The sequence below is a fragment of the Aotus nancymaae genome, unplaced genomic scaffold, assembly GCF_030222135.1.
Source record: "Aotus nancymaae isolate 86718 unplaced genomic scaffold, 86718_ANA_hifiasm-v0.15.2.pri h1tg000108l, whole genome shotgun sequence".
NCBI lineage: Eukaryota > Metazoa > Chordata > Mammalia > Primates > Aotidae > Aotus > Aotus nancymaae.
Genome location: NW_026988523.1, coordinates 23,026,615 through 23,040,195, shown reverse-complemented (window position 1 = coordinate 23,040,195; position 13,581 = coordinate 23,026,615). Strand labels below are relative to the sequence as shown.

General features: G+C 33.3%; 1 long non-coding RNA gene across 1 annotated transcript in view; it reads left to right on the top strand.

The window, feature by feature from the left end:
* Positions 1 to 573: 573 nt before the first annotated feature.
* The window catches only part of LOC135272304 (uncharacterized), a 106,255-nt gene continuing 93,247 nt past the window's right edge, over positions 574 to 13,581 (top strand). The window contains exons 1-2 of the long non-coding RNA XR_010340418.1: positions 574 to 694; positions 830 to 926. This is a non-coding gene — a long non-coding RNA (uncharacterized LOC135272304). The remainder of the gene's footprint in view (positions 695 to 829; positions 927 to 13,581) is intronic.

The following is a 13,581-nucleotide window of genomic DNA, read 5'->3' as shown; positions in this document are numbered from 1 at the left end:
GATTGTAAGAAGGGATGGAGTGTCCAAAAAAGGGGTACACAGAATTATTTGACATGTTAGTTACATGGAATCTAAAATAAAAATAATGATTAACCATTTTCAGGTTACAGTTTAGTAAATACTATTAATAAATTTTATAAAATGGTATGGGATTTCTAAAATTATAATGTTTGAATATGTGCTAACATTCATAACTGAAGTTATTATGTTAAGTTACTGTAAACCACAAAAATAACCAAATTTCTTTTTCAATCATGTTTTTGACTGTGACCACCCAAAGATATTTTGTTATTCACAGATAATCATTGTCTTGTTTTGATCTTTTTTAAAAGATGGTTTATAATCAGCTATAGGACTTTGACAAGTGCTCTTAAATGCAGATTTCTGATATCTTTGAAGATCGTGACATTGGAATAAAGGAAAAACGTACAGGATTCATGAAGAGCTAAAATGCTCATGAATATCAAGCAGAACACTAGTTAACTAAATGGACTGAGCTAACAGAAAACTGAAGTAATCTTTTTAACTTACTGTTTAAAACATTGCTGGTTCTTCTTTGTTTTTCAGAGTCAAGAAAATTTCTTTGATGCTATATACAGCTTTCAACAATTGAGCAAGTTACACTCCTGTGAACAAAATTTGCAGCATATTTGTTTCTTTTTCGCCTGGTTCCTCTAGAATTTGGAAACTATTTGTGAGTATTATTAACTATGGCAGTATAGTTATTTGCATTAGTGCAATAGAATCCATTTTCTTTTACAACAAGATGTAAGCACAGAAACCAGTTCTTTTACCAAGGCTTTGATTGGAATGATGTGCTTTCCTTTAGGGAATCAAGCCTGAATTGCAGAATCAATAAAAGCCCCTTGGGAAAACTGGCCTCATAACTTGCCTACACAGTCCCTGCACAGGATTCTTAACACGTGGTAAGTAAAGAACGTCACTTTCTAACAGGCTCAGGAGCCACATGCTATCTTGGGATCTCCAGAAGAGAGGAATTTACCCAACTCATAAGTGTTGGAGGATACAAACCCATGGCTAGGCTCGGCTTTAAAAGGTCTTATCTGAAATTCTTGTGCAAGAGAGTTCTATCAAAGCCAATTTTAAAGGCCTATGTAAAAAATAATTATTTGTGTTGCACTTTATGCAAATAATCAGATTAAGTATAAAACTAAAGTTTATTTTGCAAACAACTCAGTCCCAACGTGATTTGTTTTTAACCAAAATGAAGACCAGAGAGAGAAAAATTAAGTTTCAAAACTTATCATACACTTGTCATGAAATTCTAGTCTCATTAGTTGTTATTGTCTGCATTTTAAACTGAATGATTATTCCTGTGAAGCAGCCAGTGATCTCCAGCTGCAGCTCAGAAGAAAACCAATTAGGAAAGAGTAGGCATTTGTAAAATAGGTGAAGCATGGGAGTCAATCAATCAGAGGACAGCACACCAAATGAAAACACAGGTTCTCAATCTGGTCTGTGGATTATACTTCTAGCATAGCTTGCAGGCTTTAAACTTTCTTCAGCTTGGAGGTAAAGTTTCACCAGGGACCTGCCCCTATCTTCTTGGGCATCCGACTGCCTCCTGTCACTATCAATATTATGGAAGCGTTTTTATTTCTAATTTGAAGCGTGATACTAGTTATAGTTTAATTTTCTTGGCAATCTCTGTATCAACTTTTGGTATCTGTGTTATATATTTCTCTTAAAATGAGTTGGAAAGATTTTTTTTAAATATTAGTACTATTTCTTATGCAAATATTCGATAGAATTCACTTGTGAAGCAGTCTATATTTTGATTTTGTTTTTGGAAATAATTTTAACAATGAATTTAATAGATGCAGTGCTATTTATACATCTTAATTTCTGAGTCATATTTAGTTTGCTTTGTTCATCTGAAAAATATTATTGGCATAATTATCGGCATAACATTTTTCCTAATAGTCCTTTGTTATACTTTCAGTTTTTGTGGTTTGTAGAATTATTCATTCCTGATTGTAATTTGTTTTCTCTCTCTCTCACTAAAAATTTATCAATTTTAATAAGCTTTTGGCTTTGTTTCATTTCTCTATGAATTTACTTTGATTATATCATTGATTCTCTTTCTTACCTTTATTATTCCTTTCCTTAAATTTTGGGTTAATTTTCTCTTTTTTCCCTATCTCTATGAGTTAGAATCTTTGATTATTCTTTTAAAATATATCTTGTTTTATCATGTAAGCATCTAAAGTACATTATGTTACATTTTTGTTGTTTTCCATTTACCATGACTCAATTCCTTGTGCTATCTCTTCTTTGGCCTAAAAATTATTTTAAAATGTGTCATTTCTTTCCAAATACTTAAAATTTTCCTAGAAGCTCATTGTTATTAAATTCTAATTTAATTATATTTCATCTGGATAACAGAATATAATCTGAGAATATTAAAATCCTGTGAAATTTATCAAGATATTTTAATTTTTGGACCAACAAATGGCCTAAGGTCTGGTTTAAATATTCATTAAGAAATGTTAGTTGATAATATTCTTTATAGTTTTATAGATATGTATAGACTATGTTGTTTACTTGTGTAGTAACATACCTTTAGATTGAAATATTCAATTTTTTATTTGATGTGCTTAACAAACATATTTGAGTAAAATCTACCATAGTATTATCAACTTTTTCCTATCAAGTCTGTGTTCTTTTTCCTCTCTTACCACTTTTAGGTATTTTAGTATTTCTTATGTCATTTTTTCCTGTTCTTGGTTAAATTTGCCATAGGTTGGGTTCTCCCAAAATCATTTCTTGAGAATAGAATGTATTAGTAGTTTATGTGGGAAATAATACAGAAAAACTGGTAAGATAACAAAGAAGTGACACAGGAAGAGAAGAAAGTCAAAGAAGGTGGTGTACTACTACTGTGCACAGCACTACTGAGGAGACTTGAACTTGGTTATGCCTGGGACCTGTTGGAAATGCTGTTTAAAAATGCCTCTGAGCTTTGTCACTCAAAAGACAAGATAACTGGTTCATTCGTTGACTGTTCCATTTGTTATTGATGAGTGAGAAGGATAGTTTGGCTGAAGAAAGTCTCGGGCAGAGATGCGAAGTAAAAACACTAACAACAATAGCAAAAAGGAACACTAGTGTGAACAGAAAAACTGAATTCTGGGGAATATAACATCAACTGATAAGCTCCATGTTCTGCTTCTCTTCCTTTTCAGATCCCATAAAATTAAAGTGATATAACTTACTAGAACCCGAAGTTAATCAATCTACTTACATCCTTCTCTGTAATATAAAATGGCCTTTACAAATGTTAGCTCCACATTCTATGTTCCAAATTATATCACTGTTGTCGTGTATTTCAGCTCTGTCTCATTTTAACACCTGAAGACATTATTATTATTGACTATAGTTAATATCAGTGCATATTTGTCCCATATTTACTTTTTAAATTCTTTAATCTTTATTTTTATTCAATTTACCATATCAGTCCTGTTCCTTTCAACTTAGTGTATTCTTTATAATTTTCTTTTGTTCTAATTTGTTGGTAGTAAAATTGTTCACTTTGGATTTCTTTCAGAAAAGTGTCTTTATTTCCCTCTCATTCTTAAAAGATATTTTCACTAGTAATTGAATTCTAGATTCACAGTGATTTTCTTTCAGCACATTGAAAATGTCTCTAATTTCTTTGGTTTTTCATTGTTGAGATAGAGAATCTATTGTTAGATAATTTGGCCTTCCTTCATTTTTCCTCTAGAAAATTTTATAATTTTCTCTTCCCTTTTGTTGTTGGAGAGTTTCATTATGATGTCATAGAAGTTTTCATCCTAGTTATTTTAATGGTGTTTTTCTGCCCTGCTAGAGATAATCTGAGCTTCATGGTTCTAATAATTGTATTTTAGCAGTTCTTAAAACAGTTTTTGGCATTTCTTTTCTAATATTTTCTCTTTCCAATTCTCTTATTCTAAAAGGGCATTGAAGCTGCAAGGTCTCAAAATACTTTCAAAGTTGTATTCCTATTATTTATTAATTCGTGCAGCACAGCTAACCAGACTAATCATGATTTATTTAAATTGTTACCTTCTTGTGACTGTAATATTGACAATACTAGCTGTTTATTTTGTATAGTTTGTTCTCTTTATCAGCAATGATAAAATACGATCATTTCTGTAAGATTTCTGTTGAAATATCTGCTTCTAGATGTACTGCAGTTCCAGTGTGTGTTATTTATTTCTTTTCTCTTGCTGCTTTTAGGATCCTTGCTTTATCCTTGACTTTTGGCTATTTAATTATTAAATGCCTTGAGGTAGTCCTCCTTGAGTTGACTCTCTTTGGTGTTCTATAACCTTCTTCTACTTGAATATTAATATCTTCCTCTAGGTTTGTTAAGTTCTCTCCTATTATTCTTTTAAATAAACTTTCTTCTCCTGTCTCTTTCTCTACCTCCTCTTTAAGACTAAAACCCCTTAGATTTGACCTTTGGATGGCATTATCTAGATCCTGCAGTTTTTTTTTTTCCTTTTGTCTCCTCTGACTGTGTTTTTTTAAAATAGCTTGTCTTCAAGCTCACTATTTCTTTTTTCTGTTTAATTCATTCTACTATTAAAGAACGCTGATGTATTCTTTATTATGGCAATTGCATTTTAGCTTCAGAATTTCTGATTGTTTTCAATTATTTCAATCTGTTTGTTAAATTTATCGGATACAATTCTGAATTTCTTATTTGTGTTTTCTTGAATTTAGTCCAGTTTTCTCAACACAGCTATTTTGAATTTTCTGTTTGAAAGGTTAGATATCTCTGTTTCTCCAAGGTTGGTCCCTCGTGCCTTCTCTGGTTAATTTGTTAACATCATGTTTTCCTGGATGGTGTTGATGCCATTGATGTTCTTCAGTGTCTGGGCATTGAAGAGTTAGATGTTTATTGTAGTCTTCACTGTCTGTGCTTATTTGTACTTGTTCTTGTGAAGTTTTTCAGACATTTCATAGAACTTGATATTGTGATCTAAGCTGTACCTGCTTTAGGGGGCACCCTAGGCTCAGTAATGCTGTCGTTCTTACAGAGTTATAGAGGCACCACCTTGATGGTCCTGGAAATAAAGATAATGGAGAAATAAAATAAAGGTACTATAATCCTCAAACTGTCACCATAAATCTTTTTCTTTTTGGTAACAAACTCTGAAAAGGGAGCTTAATTTTTAAGTGTACAATTACATACACATTTGAATAAAATGAATGGGAAAAACCTATGCAAATGATTTTGCTTCCACACCTCTTCTTGTATTTCTCTTTGACTCTCCTTCGAATACTACTTTCCTGATAAATCCATGAAAAAAAAAATTGTATGTAATGTGAATTTCAGTGATGTGTACCATCCAGAGGTCCTTGCAAGTTTCAGATGGGTTTGGAGACCTTAAACAAGGGACATCCAATCTTTTGGCTTCCCTGGGCCACATTGGAAGAAGAATTCTTTTGGGCCACACATAAAATATATCCACGTAGGATGTTTATTAATGGTGTTATAGAGGACAATGAATGTATGCCACTGTTAAGGGACAAGTTAAATAATTTTAAGGCTTCTCATTCCAGTTTTTTTTTTTTTTTTTTTTGAAAGTGTGTAAAGAGTGCAATGTGCTGTAGTTACTGAGGAATGGAAAGTTGATAAGAAATAGAAAGGCATCGTAGAGATAACTGGACTTCTGCATGATGTGGATAGGAAGAATTGGGATAGGCAGAGAGAGGAAAGACAGTCTTTGAAGGCAGGGCCTCTGCACACCAGTGTACATGGATGGAGTTAAAGAGAAGAAATAAATACCAATGATTGAGTTTTGAAACAAATTTCTTTCTTTCTTTCTTTCTTTATTTATTTATTTTTTATTTATTTATTTATTTTTATTGCATTTTAGGTTTTGGGGTACATGTGAAAAACATGCAAAGTTGTTGCATAGGTGCATTCATGGCAGTGTGATTTGCTGCCTCCCTCCCCCTCACCCATATCTGGCATTTCTCCCCATGCTATCCCTCCCCAACTCCCCCCCCGCTGTCCCCCCCACTCCCTCACAACAGACCCCCGTGTATAGTGCTCCCCTCCCTGTGTCCATGTGTTCTCCTTGTTCAACACCCTCTTATGAGTGAGAACATGTGGTGTTTGGTTTTGTGTTCTTGTGTCAGTTTGCTGAGAATGATGGTTTCCAGGTTCATCCATGTCCCTACAAAGGACGCGAACTCATCGTTTTTGATGGCTGCATAATATTCCATGGTGTATATGTGCCACATTTTTCCTGTCCAGTCTATCATCGATGGGCATTTGGGTTGGTTCCAGGTCTTTGCTATTGTAAACTGTGCTGCAATGAACATTCGTGTATTTACTATTAACTCTAGGTGATAATTGTGTTTGGATATAGCAAAAGAGAAACACAATGATTGAACAATTTCTTGTGCAATCTAATTGACATGTTTTTAATTTGTTTTATTCTTTCAATATTTTTCCCTAATTATATAGTTTTGTGCTTTTTTTTTTTTTTTTGGCTTACATTCTAGGAACTTGTTAGCCTTCTTTTTTCTCGTAAATTCAAATGGGAATTCATTTGTATAACATAATAAACAATGTCAGATCAGCCTGTTTGGTCAAAATAGGTAAAAGTGAATAATTAATATAACAGGGCTGCCTTTGCCACTTTGGTAACCTGTTAAAACCTCTAACAGGGCTAATATATATACCAGTTTTAAAATATTCCAATAAAACAGTATACTATTTCAAGCAACAGTGCATCGTAGAAAACACAGAATATGTGTACATAGATTCATGACACCAGGTCTGTTTCTCCAATTTCCTCTGATTTTGTTCTACTTCTTTTATGTTCTGAGCATAGGACAATGTGGTAATGTTATGTCAGTTAGAAAGCCCTTCTCAAAACATTTGCAAATCTAAAAATACATGACCCATAATATCAGAAGCTGATAAATGGCTCTTTGACAGAGAGAGTATTTGTTTATTTGACAATTTTGAATAAGTACCTAGTCTGAAGGGGGGCAGGAAGTAATATTATACATCTAACAATATTTAATGAAGTCCAGTTAGGTTCAATAATATGTCAAGAAATGGAAATGCATATTGGTTTTATTTAAATCTCCAGTTTGCAGTACTCTGAATGCTAAGATAGATGAGGTTGGAAGATACGTGCTATTCTTGTCTCCAGGGAAATTGCTTCACTTTACTTATAAGATGTATTGGTGTTTTCTACTTTTTCTTTTACTTTATTCCAATCCTCACAATAAAATATAATTGGATTTTAGACCCTGAAGCAGAATAGAACTTTTGTGTTGTGTTTTTGTTATTTATACTAAACTTTTATTATATTTAAAAGAGTAAAACCACAAAGAAAAAAATATCTAAGAGAAAAACAAATATTTGTCTTGAAAGGAAACTCTCAAAGAAGGTACAGTCTTTGATTTTTAAAGGTTTAAAACAAGCATTAATTAACATAGTTTCAGAGCTTGCAAATGATGTGCTTTCAAACAAGAGTTTAGGCTGGATTAGCATTATTTTGTCGCATGTTCAGAAAAATATACTTGCCAGTCATTTCAAAAAATTGAGAAAAACTAAGGATTTGGATTTTAATCACTTTATTACCAACAGTTAAGAAAAAAATCAGAAACACTGGAAATCTATAAATATTTTAAAGAGAAGAAATTATAAACAGAGATAAGATTTTCTGTGTACAAAATTGGAGGGTGGAGGAACAGCGTTTGATTCAACAGATGTTTATCGATCTTCAGCCATGTGCAAGGCACTGATCTAGTCTATGGAAATAAAGTAACAAATAAGATTGCTAGCTGGTACAGTTCAACATGCATCTTAGTTACAGATGCCTGTAATTGCCCACTTTGTATCTTCACCAGGATATTTAATAGATATTTCAAACACAATGTATACTAAACATCATTCCTGATTTTCCCTAAAGGGCATATTAAAATCTAGAAGTTGCTCAGGCCTAAAAATTGAAGGTTATTATTTATTTACCTTCTTTCTTTGTTCCTATATAATCCATCAGCAAGTACTGTAGACTTTACTTCCAATGTGTCTCAAATGCGTGCATTTTTCTTAATTTCCACTGCTACTACCTTAATCCTTAAAAAACAGCCTTGAATAAAACAGTTGTTTCCTACTCACCTCCTGGCCTGCCCTTTTGCTCCACTGTAACTCATTCTCCACAGAACACTCACAATTATCTTGAAAAAAATACTAGTTAAAATTTTTTCGCTTTTCTGTCTAAGCACATTTATGGGTTTCCCCTTGGTTGCCAGGGTCCTTCCATATCATATATCCTAGGCGTGTAGTAGGCTCTTCCTTCTAGGGTAAGGACACTCTGTGATGTTTGCACAAGGACAAAATCACCTAAAAACAAATTTCTTAGCATGTGTCCTTATTGTTTATAAATGTGCACAGAAATCATAAAGAACAAGAGAAAAGTTCTTTTCTTCTTTTTGTTGTTATCTTGTTTTTTTTTTCAACAAATGTACGCTGCGTAAGTATTATACTCTAGTTTTTATTCCAGTTGCTGTGATTAAACAGTAAAAAATGAGACAAACATCTGACACCAATGGAAATAATTTTCTGTAAAAAAGACAGAATGAACAAAATAAGCAAAATATATATAGTTGTCCCTTGGTATCTGTCAGAGATTGGTTCTAGGACCCTTTTCAACACAGTAAAATCTGTGGATGCTTAAGTCCCTTGGAGTCTGCCTTCCAGTACCCTTAGATTCCACACCTGTGGATATGGAGGGCTGACTGCTACATTTGATGTTAACATGTGTGATAGAAAAAATTCAAAAGGAGAGAGAGGTTAGGGAGTATTAATGTGGGGTAGCATTGTGAACAGCGGGGCCTGGGGAGACAGGGATGTTTGAGCACAGACTTGAAAGCAGCGAGACAGCGAGATGAGGAAGGTGCCTTTCGGGCGAAGGTAAACACCAGTGGCGAGGTCCTGAGGCAGGAGTGTGACCATCTGGGTCTACTTCCTGTCTTGCTTCTTAGAAGTTTAATCATGTCTCTGCTGCATACTAAAGGATACCTAGGAAAAACCTTGTGAAACTTTTTTAAAAATTGTGATTAAAACAATATAAACAGTTTAAACATTTCCCTGAAATGTGATCTAAATTTAAAAAATCAAAGTTTTTAAAAATTAAATTCTCACGAACTGCTTTACCAAAGGTTATTTTGTGATTTTAGATTTTTTAGGGATTCTTACACTACACAGTACCAAAAATAAATATTGTGTGACAATATCATTTATCATATGATGGTAAATGGCTCAAGCTTTAGGATCAGAGCAAAATAGTCATCTCACAATTATCTCTTGCTACTTCCATGATTTAAGTACTTAGCCTCCTACAATTACTTCTAAATCTAAAGAAACTATTTCATAGGATAGTTTTAAGGTAGAAATGAAACATCAATAGTAAAACATCATAGTGCCACGTACTATTTAAATGCTAGACAAACATTAGCTAAAATATTTTACAATTTCTATAAACTCCTTCAACTTATTCCTTGTTGCTCTTAGAACCAGAATTCTACTCTGTATCTTTTAACGTGTTAATATTTTGTTATACTAAAATTTCATGTATTTCATCTTCCATAGCAGAGATTAATAAAACTAAAGTATTCATGTGGCCATTAAGATGTATATATAAAATATGTCGTTAATATCGGTTATTCATCGTAAGATAAGCACAAAGTCAATATAAGGCATTGTCTGATATGTATATGTGGAGGAATGTGTGTATTTGGAAAATCAGAAAACAGGCCAATAAGATAAAAGTTAGTTTTTACACAAGCTCAGAGACTACCAAACCACTGCAAATTGTGTGAGATTTTCAGTATGCTGTGATTTTAACTGGGTCAAAAATATGATAATATAAATTTCATAGGGCTTCCTAACATGTTTTTCTTTGCTAATTTTATTAAAATCATCTTATACTGCAAATCTTAAGGGCAGTATTAAACTAGATTGTAAATTAATGCTCAGCTTGTACAAGACAGTTACAGACTCCATTAATTTGCATGAATGGAGTGCATTGCCTATGCTTACAAAATTGTGTGTACTTGCCAGCCTAAGGAAAAAGAAAGTATGATATAGGCCCTCACCCCTGGATGTAAAAGGCAAATAGCCTGGGGAAAGCTTTGAAATGGTTCAAGGAATTTAAGCGTCTGTAAGTCAATATATGAACAAATATTGGACTATAAGAATCTAGCATAATATCGGTACCCAAAAGAGTAATAATTCATGTCATATAAACATTATAAATAAGAGTAATGTTTAAAATATAACTTTTTATTTTCTATATTTGTTAAAAATATTACAATTTGATAGTAAATTGTTTATATAAATTGCATTTGGGGAACAAGTGATATTTGGTTACATGGATACATTCTTTAGTCATGACTTCTGAGATTTTGGTGTGTCTGCCATCTGAGGATTGTACACTGCACCCAATGTGTAGTCTTTGATCCCTCACCCCCATTCTATCCCCCTCCTAGTCCCTGAGGTGCATTATTTCATTCTTATGCCTTTGCATCCTCATAGCTTAGCTCGCACTTACAAATGTATCATGTGTTGATGACCTGCTATAATATTATTTATCATATATTACTATTACACATTAGTACATTTATTCATTTTTGAAGAGTCTAAATATACACTGATCGTTATCTGTAAATTAATCTGTAAGTTTTTGCTTGCATCCCTCCTTCATAGTTTTTATTGTTTGAGAGTCCATTCTATGTTTACTTTGAAAATTCAGCTGTGCGTGTGTGTATGCATGTATTTTGGAAGAGCAGGGAACACTTTTATATCAGAGAGGTTTTAAAGGTTTATGTGAAAGCCCTTACCAATTCTCTTACTTATATATACTTGGTTTTATTTAATTAACATCACTATATTCAGCTCATTCTGAATTTCTTCTCAGACCTGAAGTCATATATTAAAGCAAAACATTAAAAAAAAGACATTCTCAATATCCAGTAAGTATTTCAAAAAAAAATTTAGTATGGTAGGCAGAATTTTAAATGGCTCCTAAAATTTCTGCTCCATGGTACACAATGCTTGTATAATTCATTTTCCTTTAATGTATGTGGAACTCATATGAATATGATGGATTTAACTCCCATACTTCCATTTCATATGGAAAACAAGAAGGAGTTTTTCCAATGTAATTAAGGTCATTAATCTATTTACTTGGCGTTAATCAAATTGGAGACCACCCTGAGTGTACCTGACCTAATTAGGTGACTCTGTCAAAGGGGGTCTATAAGTCAGAGGCAATAAGCAGCTGATCATCTTCCACAAACTTTAAAGATGCAAACTCCCGTATTTAAAGAGCCCCACATGGCAAGAATGGGAGCTACTGGGACCTGAGGAGCCTGTAAGAAGCTGAGTTTTGCTGATAAATACTTGAGTTTAGAAGAGCACCGCAAGCTCCTGAAAGAGGTCCAGCATGGCCGACCCATAGATTTCACTCTTAAGAGATTCTGAGCAGAGAGTCTAGTTTGCTTGAACTCCTTCATCTTGGGTTGAAATTTAGTTAACAGATAGGCTCCAAGAGAATACATAGAAGATTGTATGAGTTGTTTTTGAAGTTAAGACTAAAATGTACTTATATCATTTCTGCCAACTTTCCATTGTCCAGAACCAACTATTTTTGCCCCACTCAGTAAAAACAAACTGAAAAAATGTATTTTAGCTCTGTGTAAATGAAAGGAAAGGAGATAGACAATGATAAGCACAATTTCTTTTTTTTTTTTTTTTGGCCACAGACTGCTTTTCTTTCACCAATTATTTGTTCTCTTCCCAAATATATTATTACATTCTCTTTCTCACCAAAGCAGGTAAATCAAAGTTCCACCCAATTTTTGCATTTTGCTCAAAGGCCAAAAGTTGTAGATATTGTGCTGTCATCTATGTTAGGGTTAGGTCTGGCTGCTATGAATTAATAACAAGTTATTTGTAGTAGACCTCAATCCTCCACACACGGGCATGCACAGACACACACACACACACGGAGAAAGAGAAAGTAAAGTGGAATGTTCCAAAAATAAAAATACAGCACACACAGAAGAGTTATTCATCCAAAATCATTGTGAAATTTCTCTGGGAAAACAATGTAAAGACCTCAACCTTGGTGGAGCAGAAATTCCTGGAGTAGCCTCTGATTCTTGTCTTTAAGAAAAAGAATTTTATTTTTCTCCTTGCTCCCTGATTATACCCTCTCTTTTTCCTCCACTTCCCTTAACCCTGGTTTGGAGAGGTAACTAGAAGTTGTTCTTGCTTCAGAGAAGAGAAACAATTGCTGCATCCTTTCAGCTTTAGTAAGCACAGAGTCTGAAGAAGGTTTAATATCCAGAATAAGAAAATGCCTTTTTAAATGTAGTCAATACATTTTAAAAGATGAAATAAAATGTACTCTTTTTAAGGTAAACGATAAATTTTATCAAAGTTTAAACTGACATGGCCAATATCATACTCTAGATACAGAATAGTCTCTTCACATCCCCAAAACATTTTTGCGCTTATTTTGTGCAGTCAGAATTTCATCACTCCAAACACAAGTAGTCCCTGATAGATTTTTTTGTCACTATATTTAAATAACCTTCTAGAATTTAAGTGGAATCATATATAATGTACTCTTTTGTGTCTGGCATACTAACAGCATAATATATTTCAGATTCATCAATGTAGTTGCATCTATCAGTTGTTTGCTTCTTTCTGTTGCTGAATAGTATTCCTTTGTATAGTTAACCAAAATTAGTTGGTAGAAATATAGATTGCTTTAGATTTTTAGCTACAACAAATATAACGTTTTTTCTCAGTCCCATATTCTATATTAACATTTCTTCTACAAATTTCTCAATTATGTTTTACTCTTATGATTGTGCCTTTGTCTTTCTCTCTCTTTTCTTCTGCTCACCTGACCACCTGACCATTTCTTCTGCTCACCTGACCACCTGACCATTGCTCTTCTCTCCCCCTCTCCATCTTTTCCTTTTGCCTTTTAATGGTATTTATTTTAAAGGATCATAAGACATTAGTTGAGAAAATCACCTAATTTAAGCTTCGCAAGGAATTATTATTTGATTGAAATATTTTCTGTGTTTTGGTCTTTCAAAATCTTATTCAGGCCTCTCAGTAGCTCTTTGGAATCTAAAAGCATCTGGTTTTCCGTTTCTGCCAGACCCCAGATTTACAGAATAATCCTATTTCTTCACATTTCTGCTTGTTAGTGGGCAAACATTTTTATTATATCTTGCCAACATAGATAATAAAAAATACTATAAATGACATTCTGTTTTCCTACCTCTTTACTTAGATTTAAATGCCCACGGGAGATGTGTTACACCTTTCAAGTTATCTCAGTATCTTATTCTATCTCGGATGCTATGACAAAAATACAGTTGTTCCTTGGTGTCCATGGGGGAATGGTTCTAGGAACATCTATGAATACCAAAATTTATGGATGTTCATGTTACTTATATAAAATGGTGGAGTATTTTGTATGATCTGTGTACATCTTCCTACATAAATTAAAACATGTC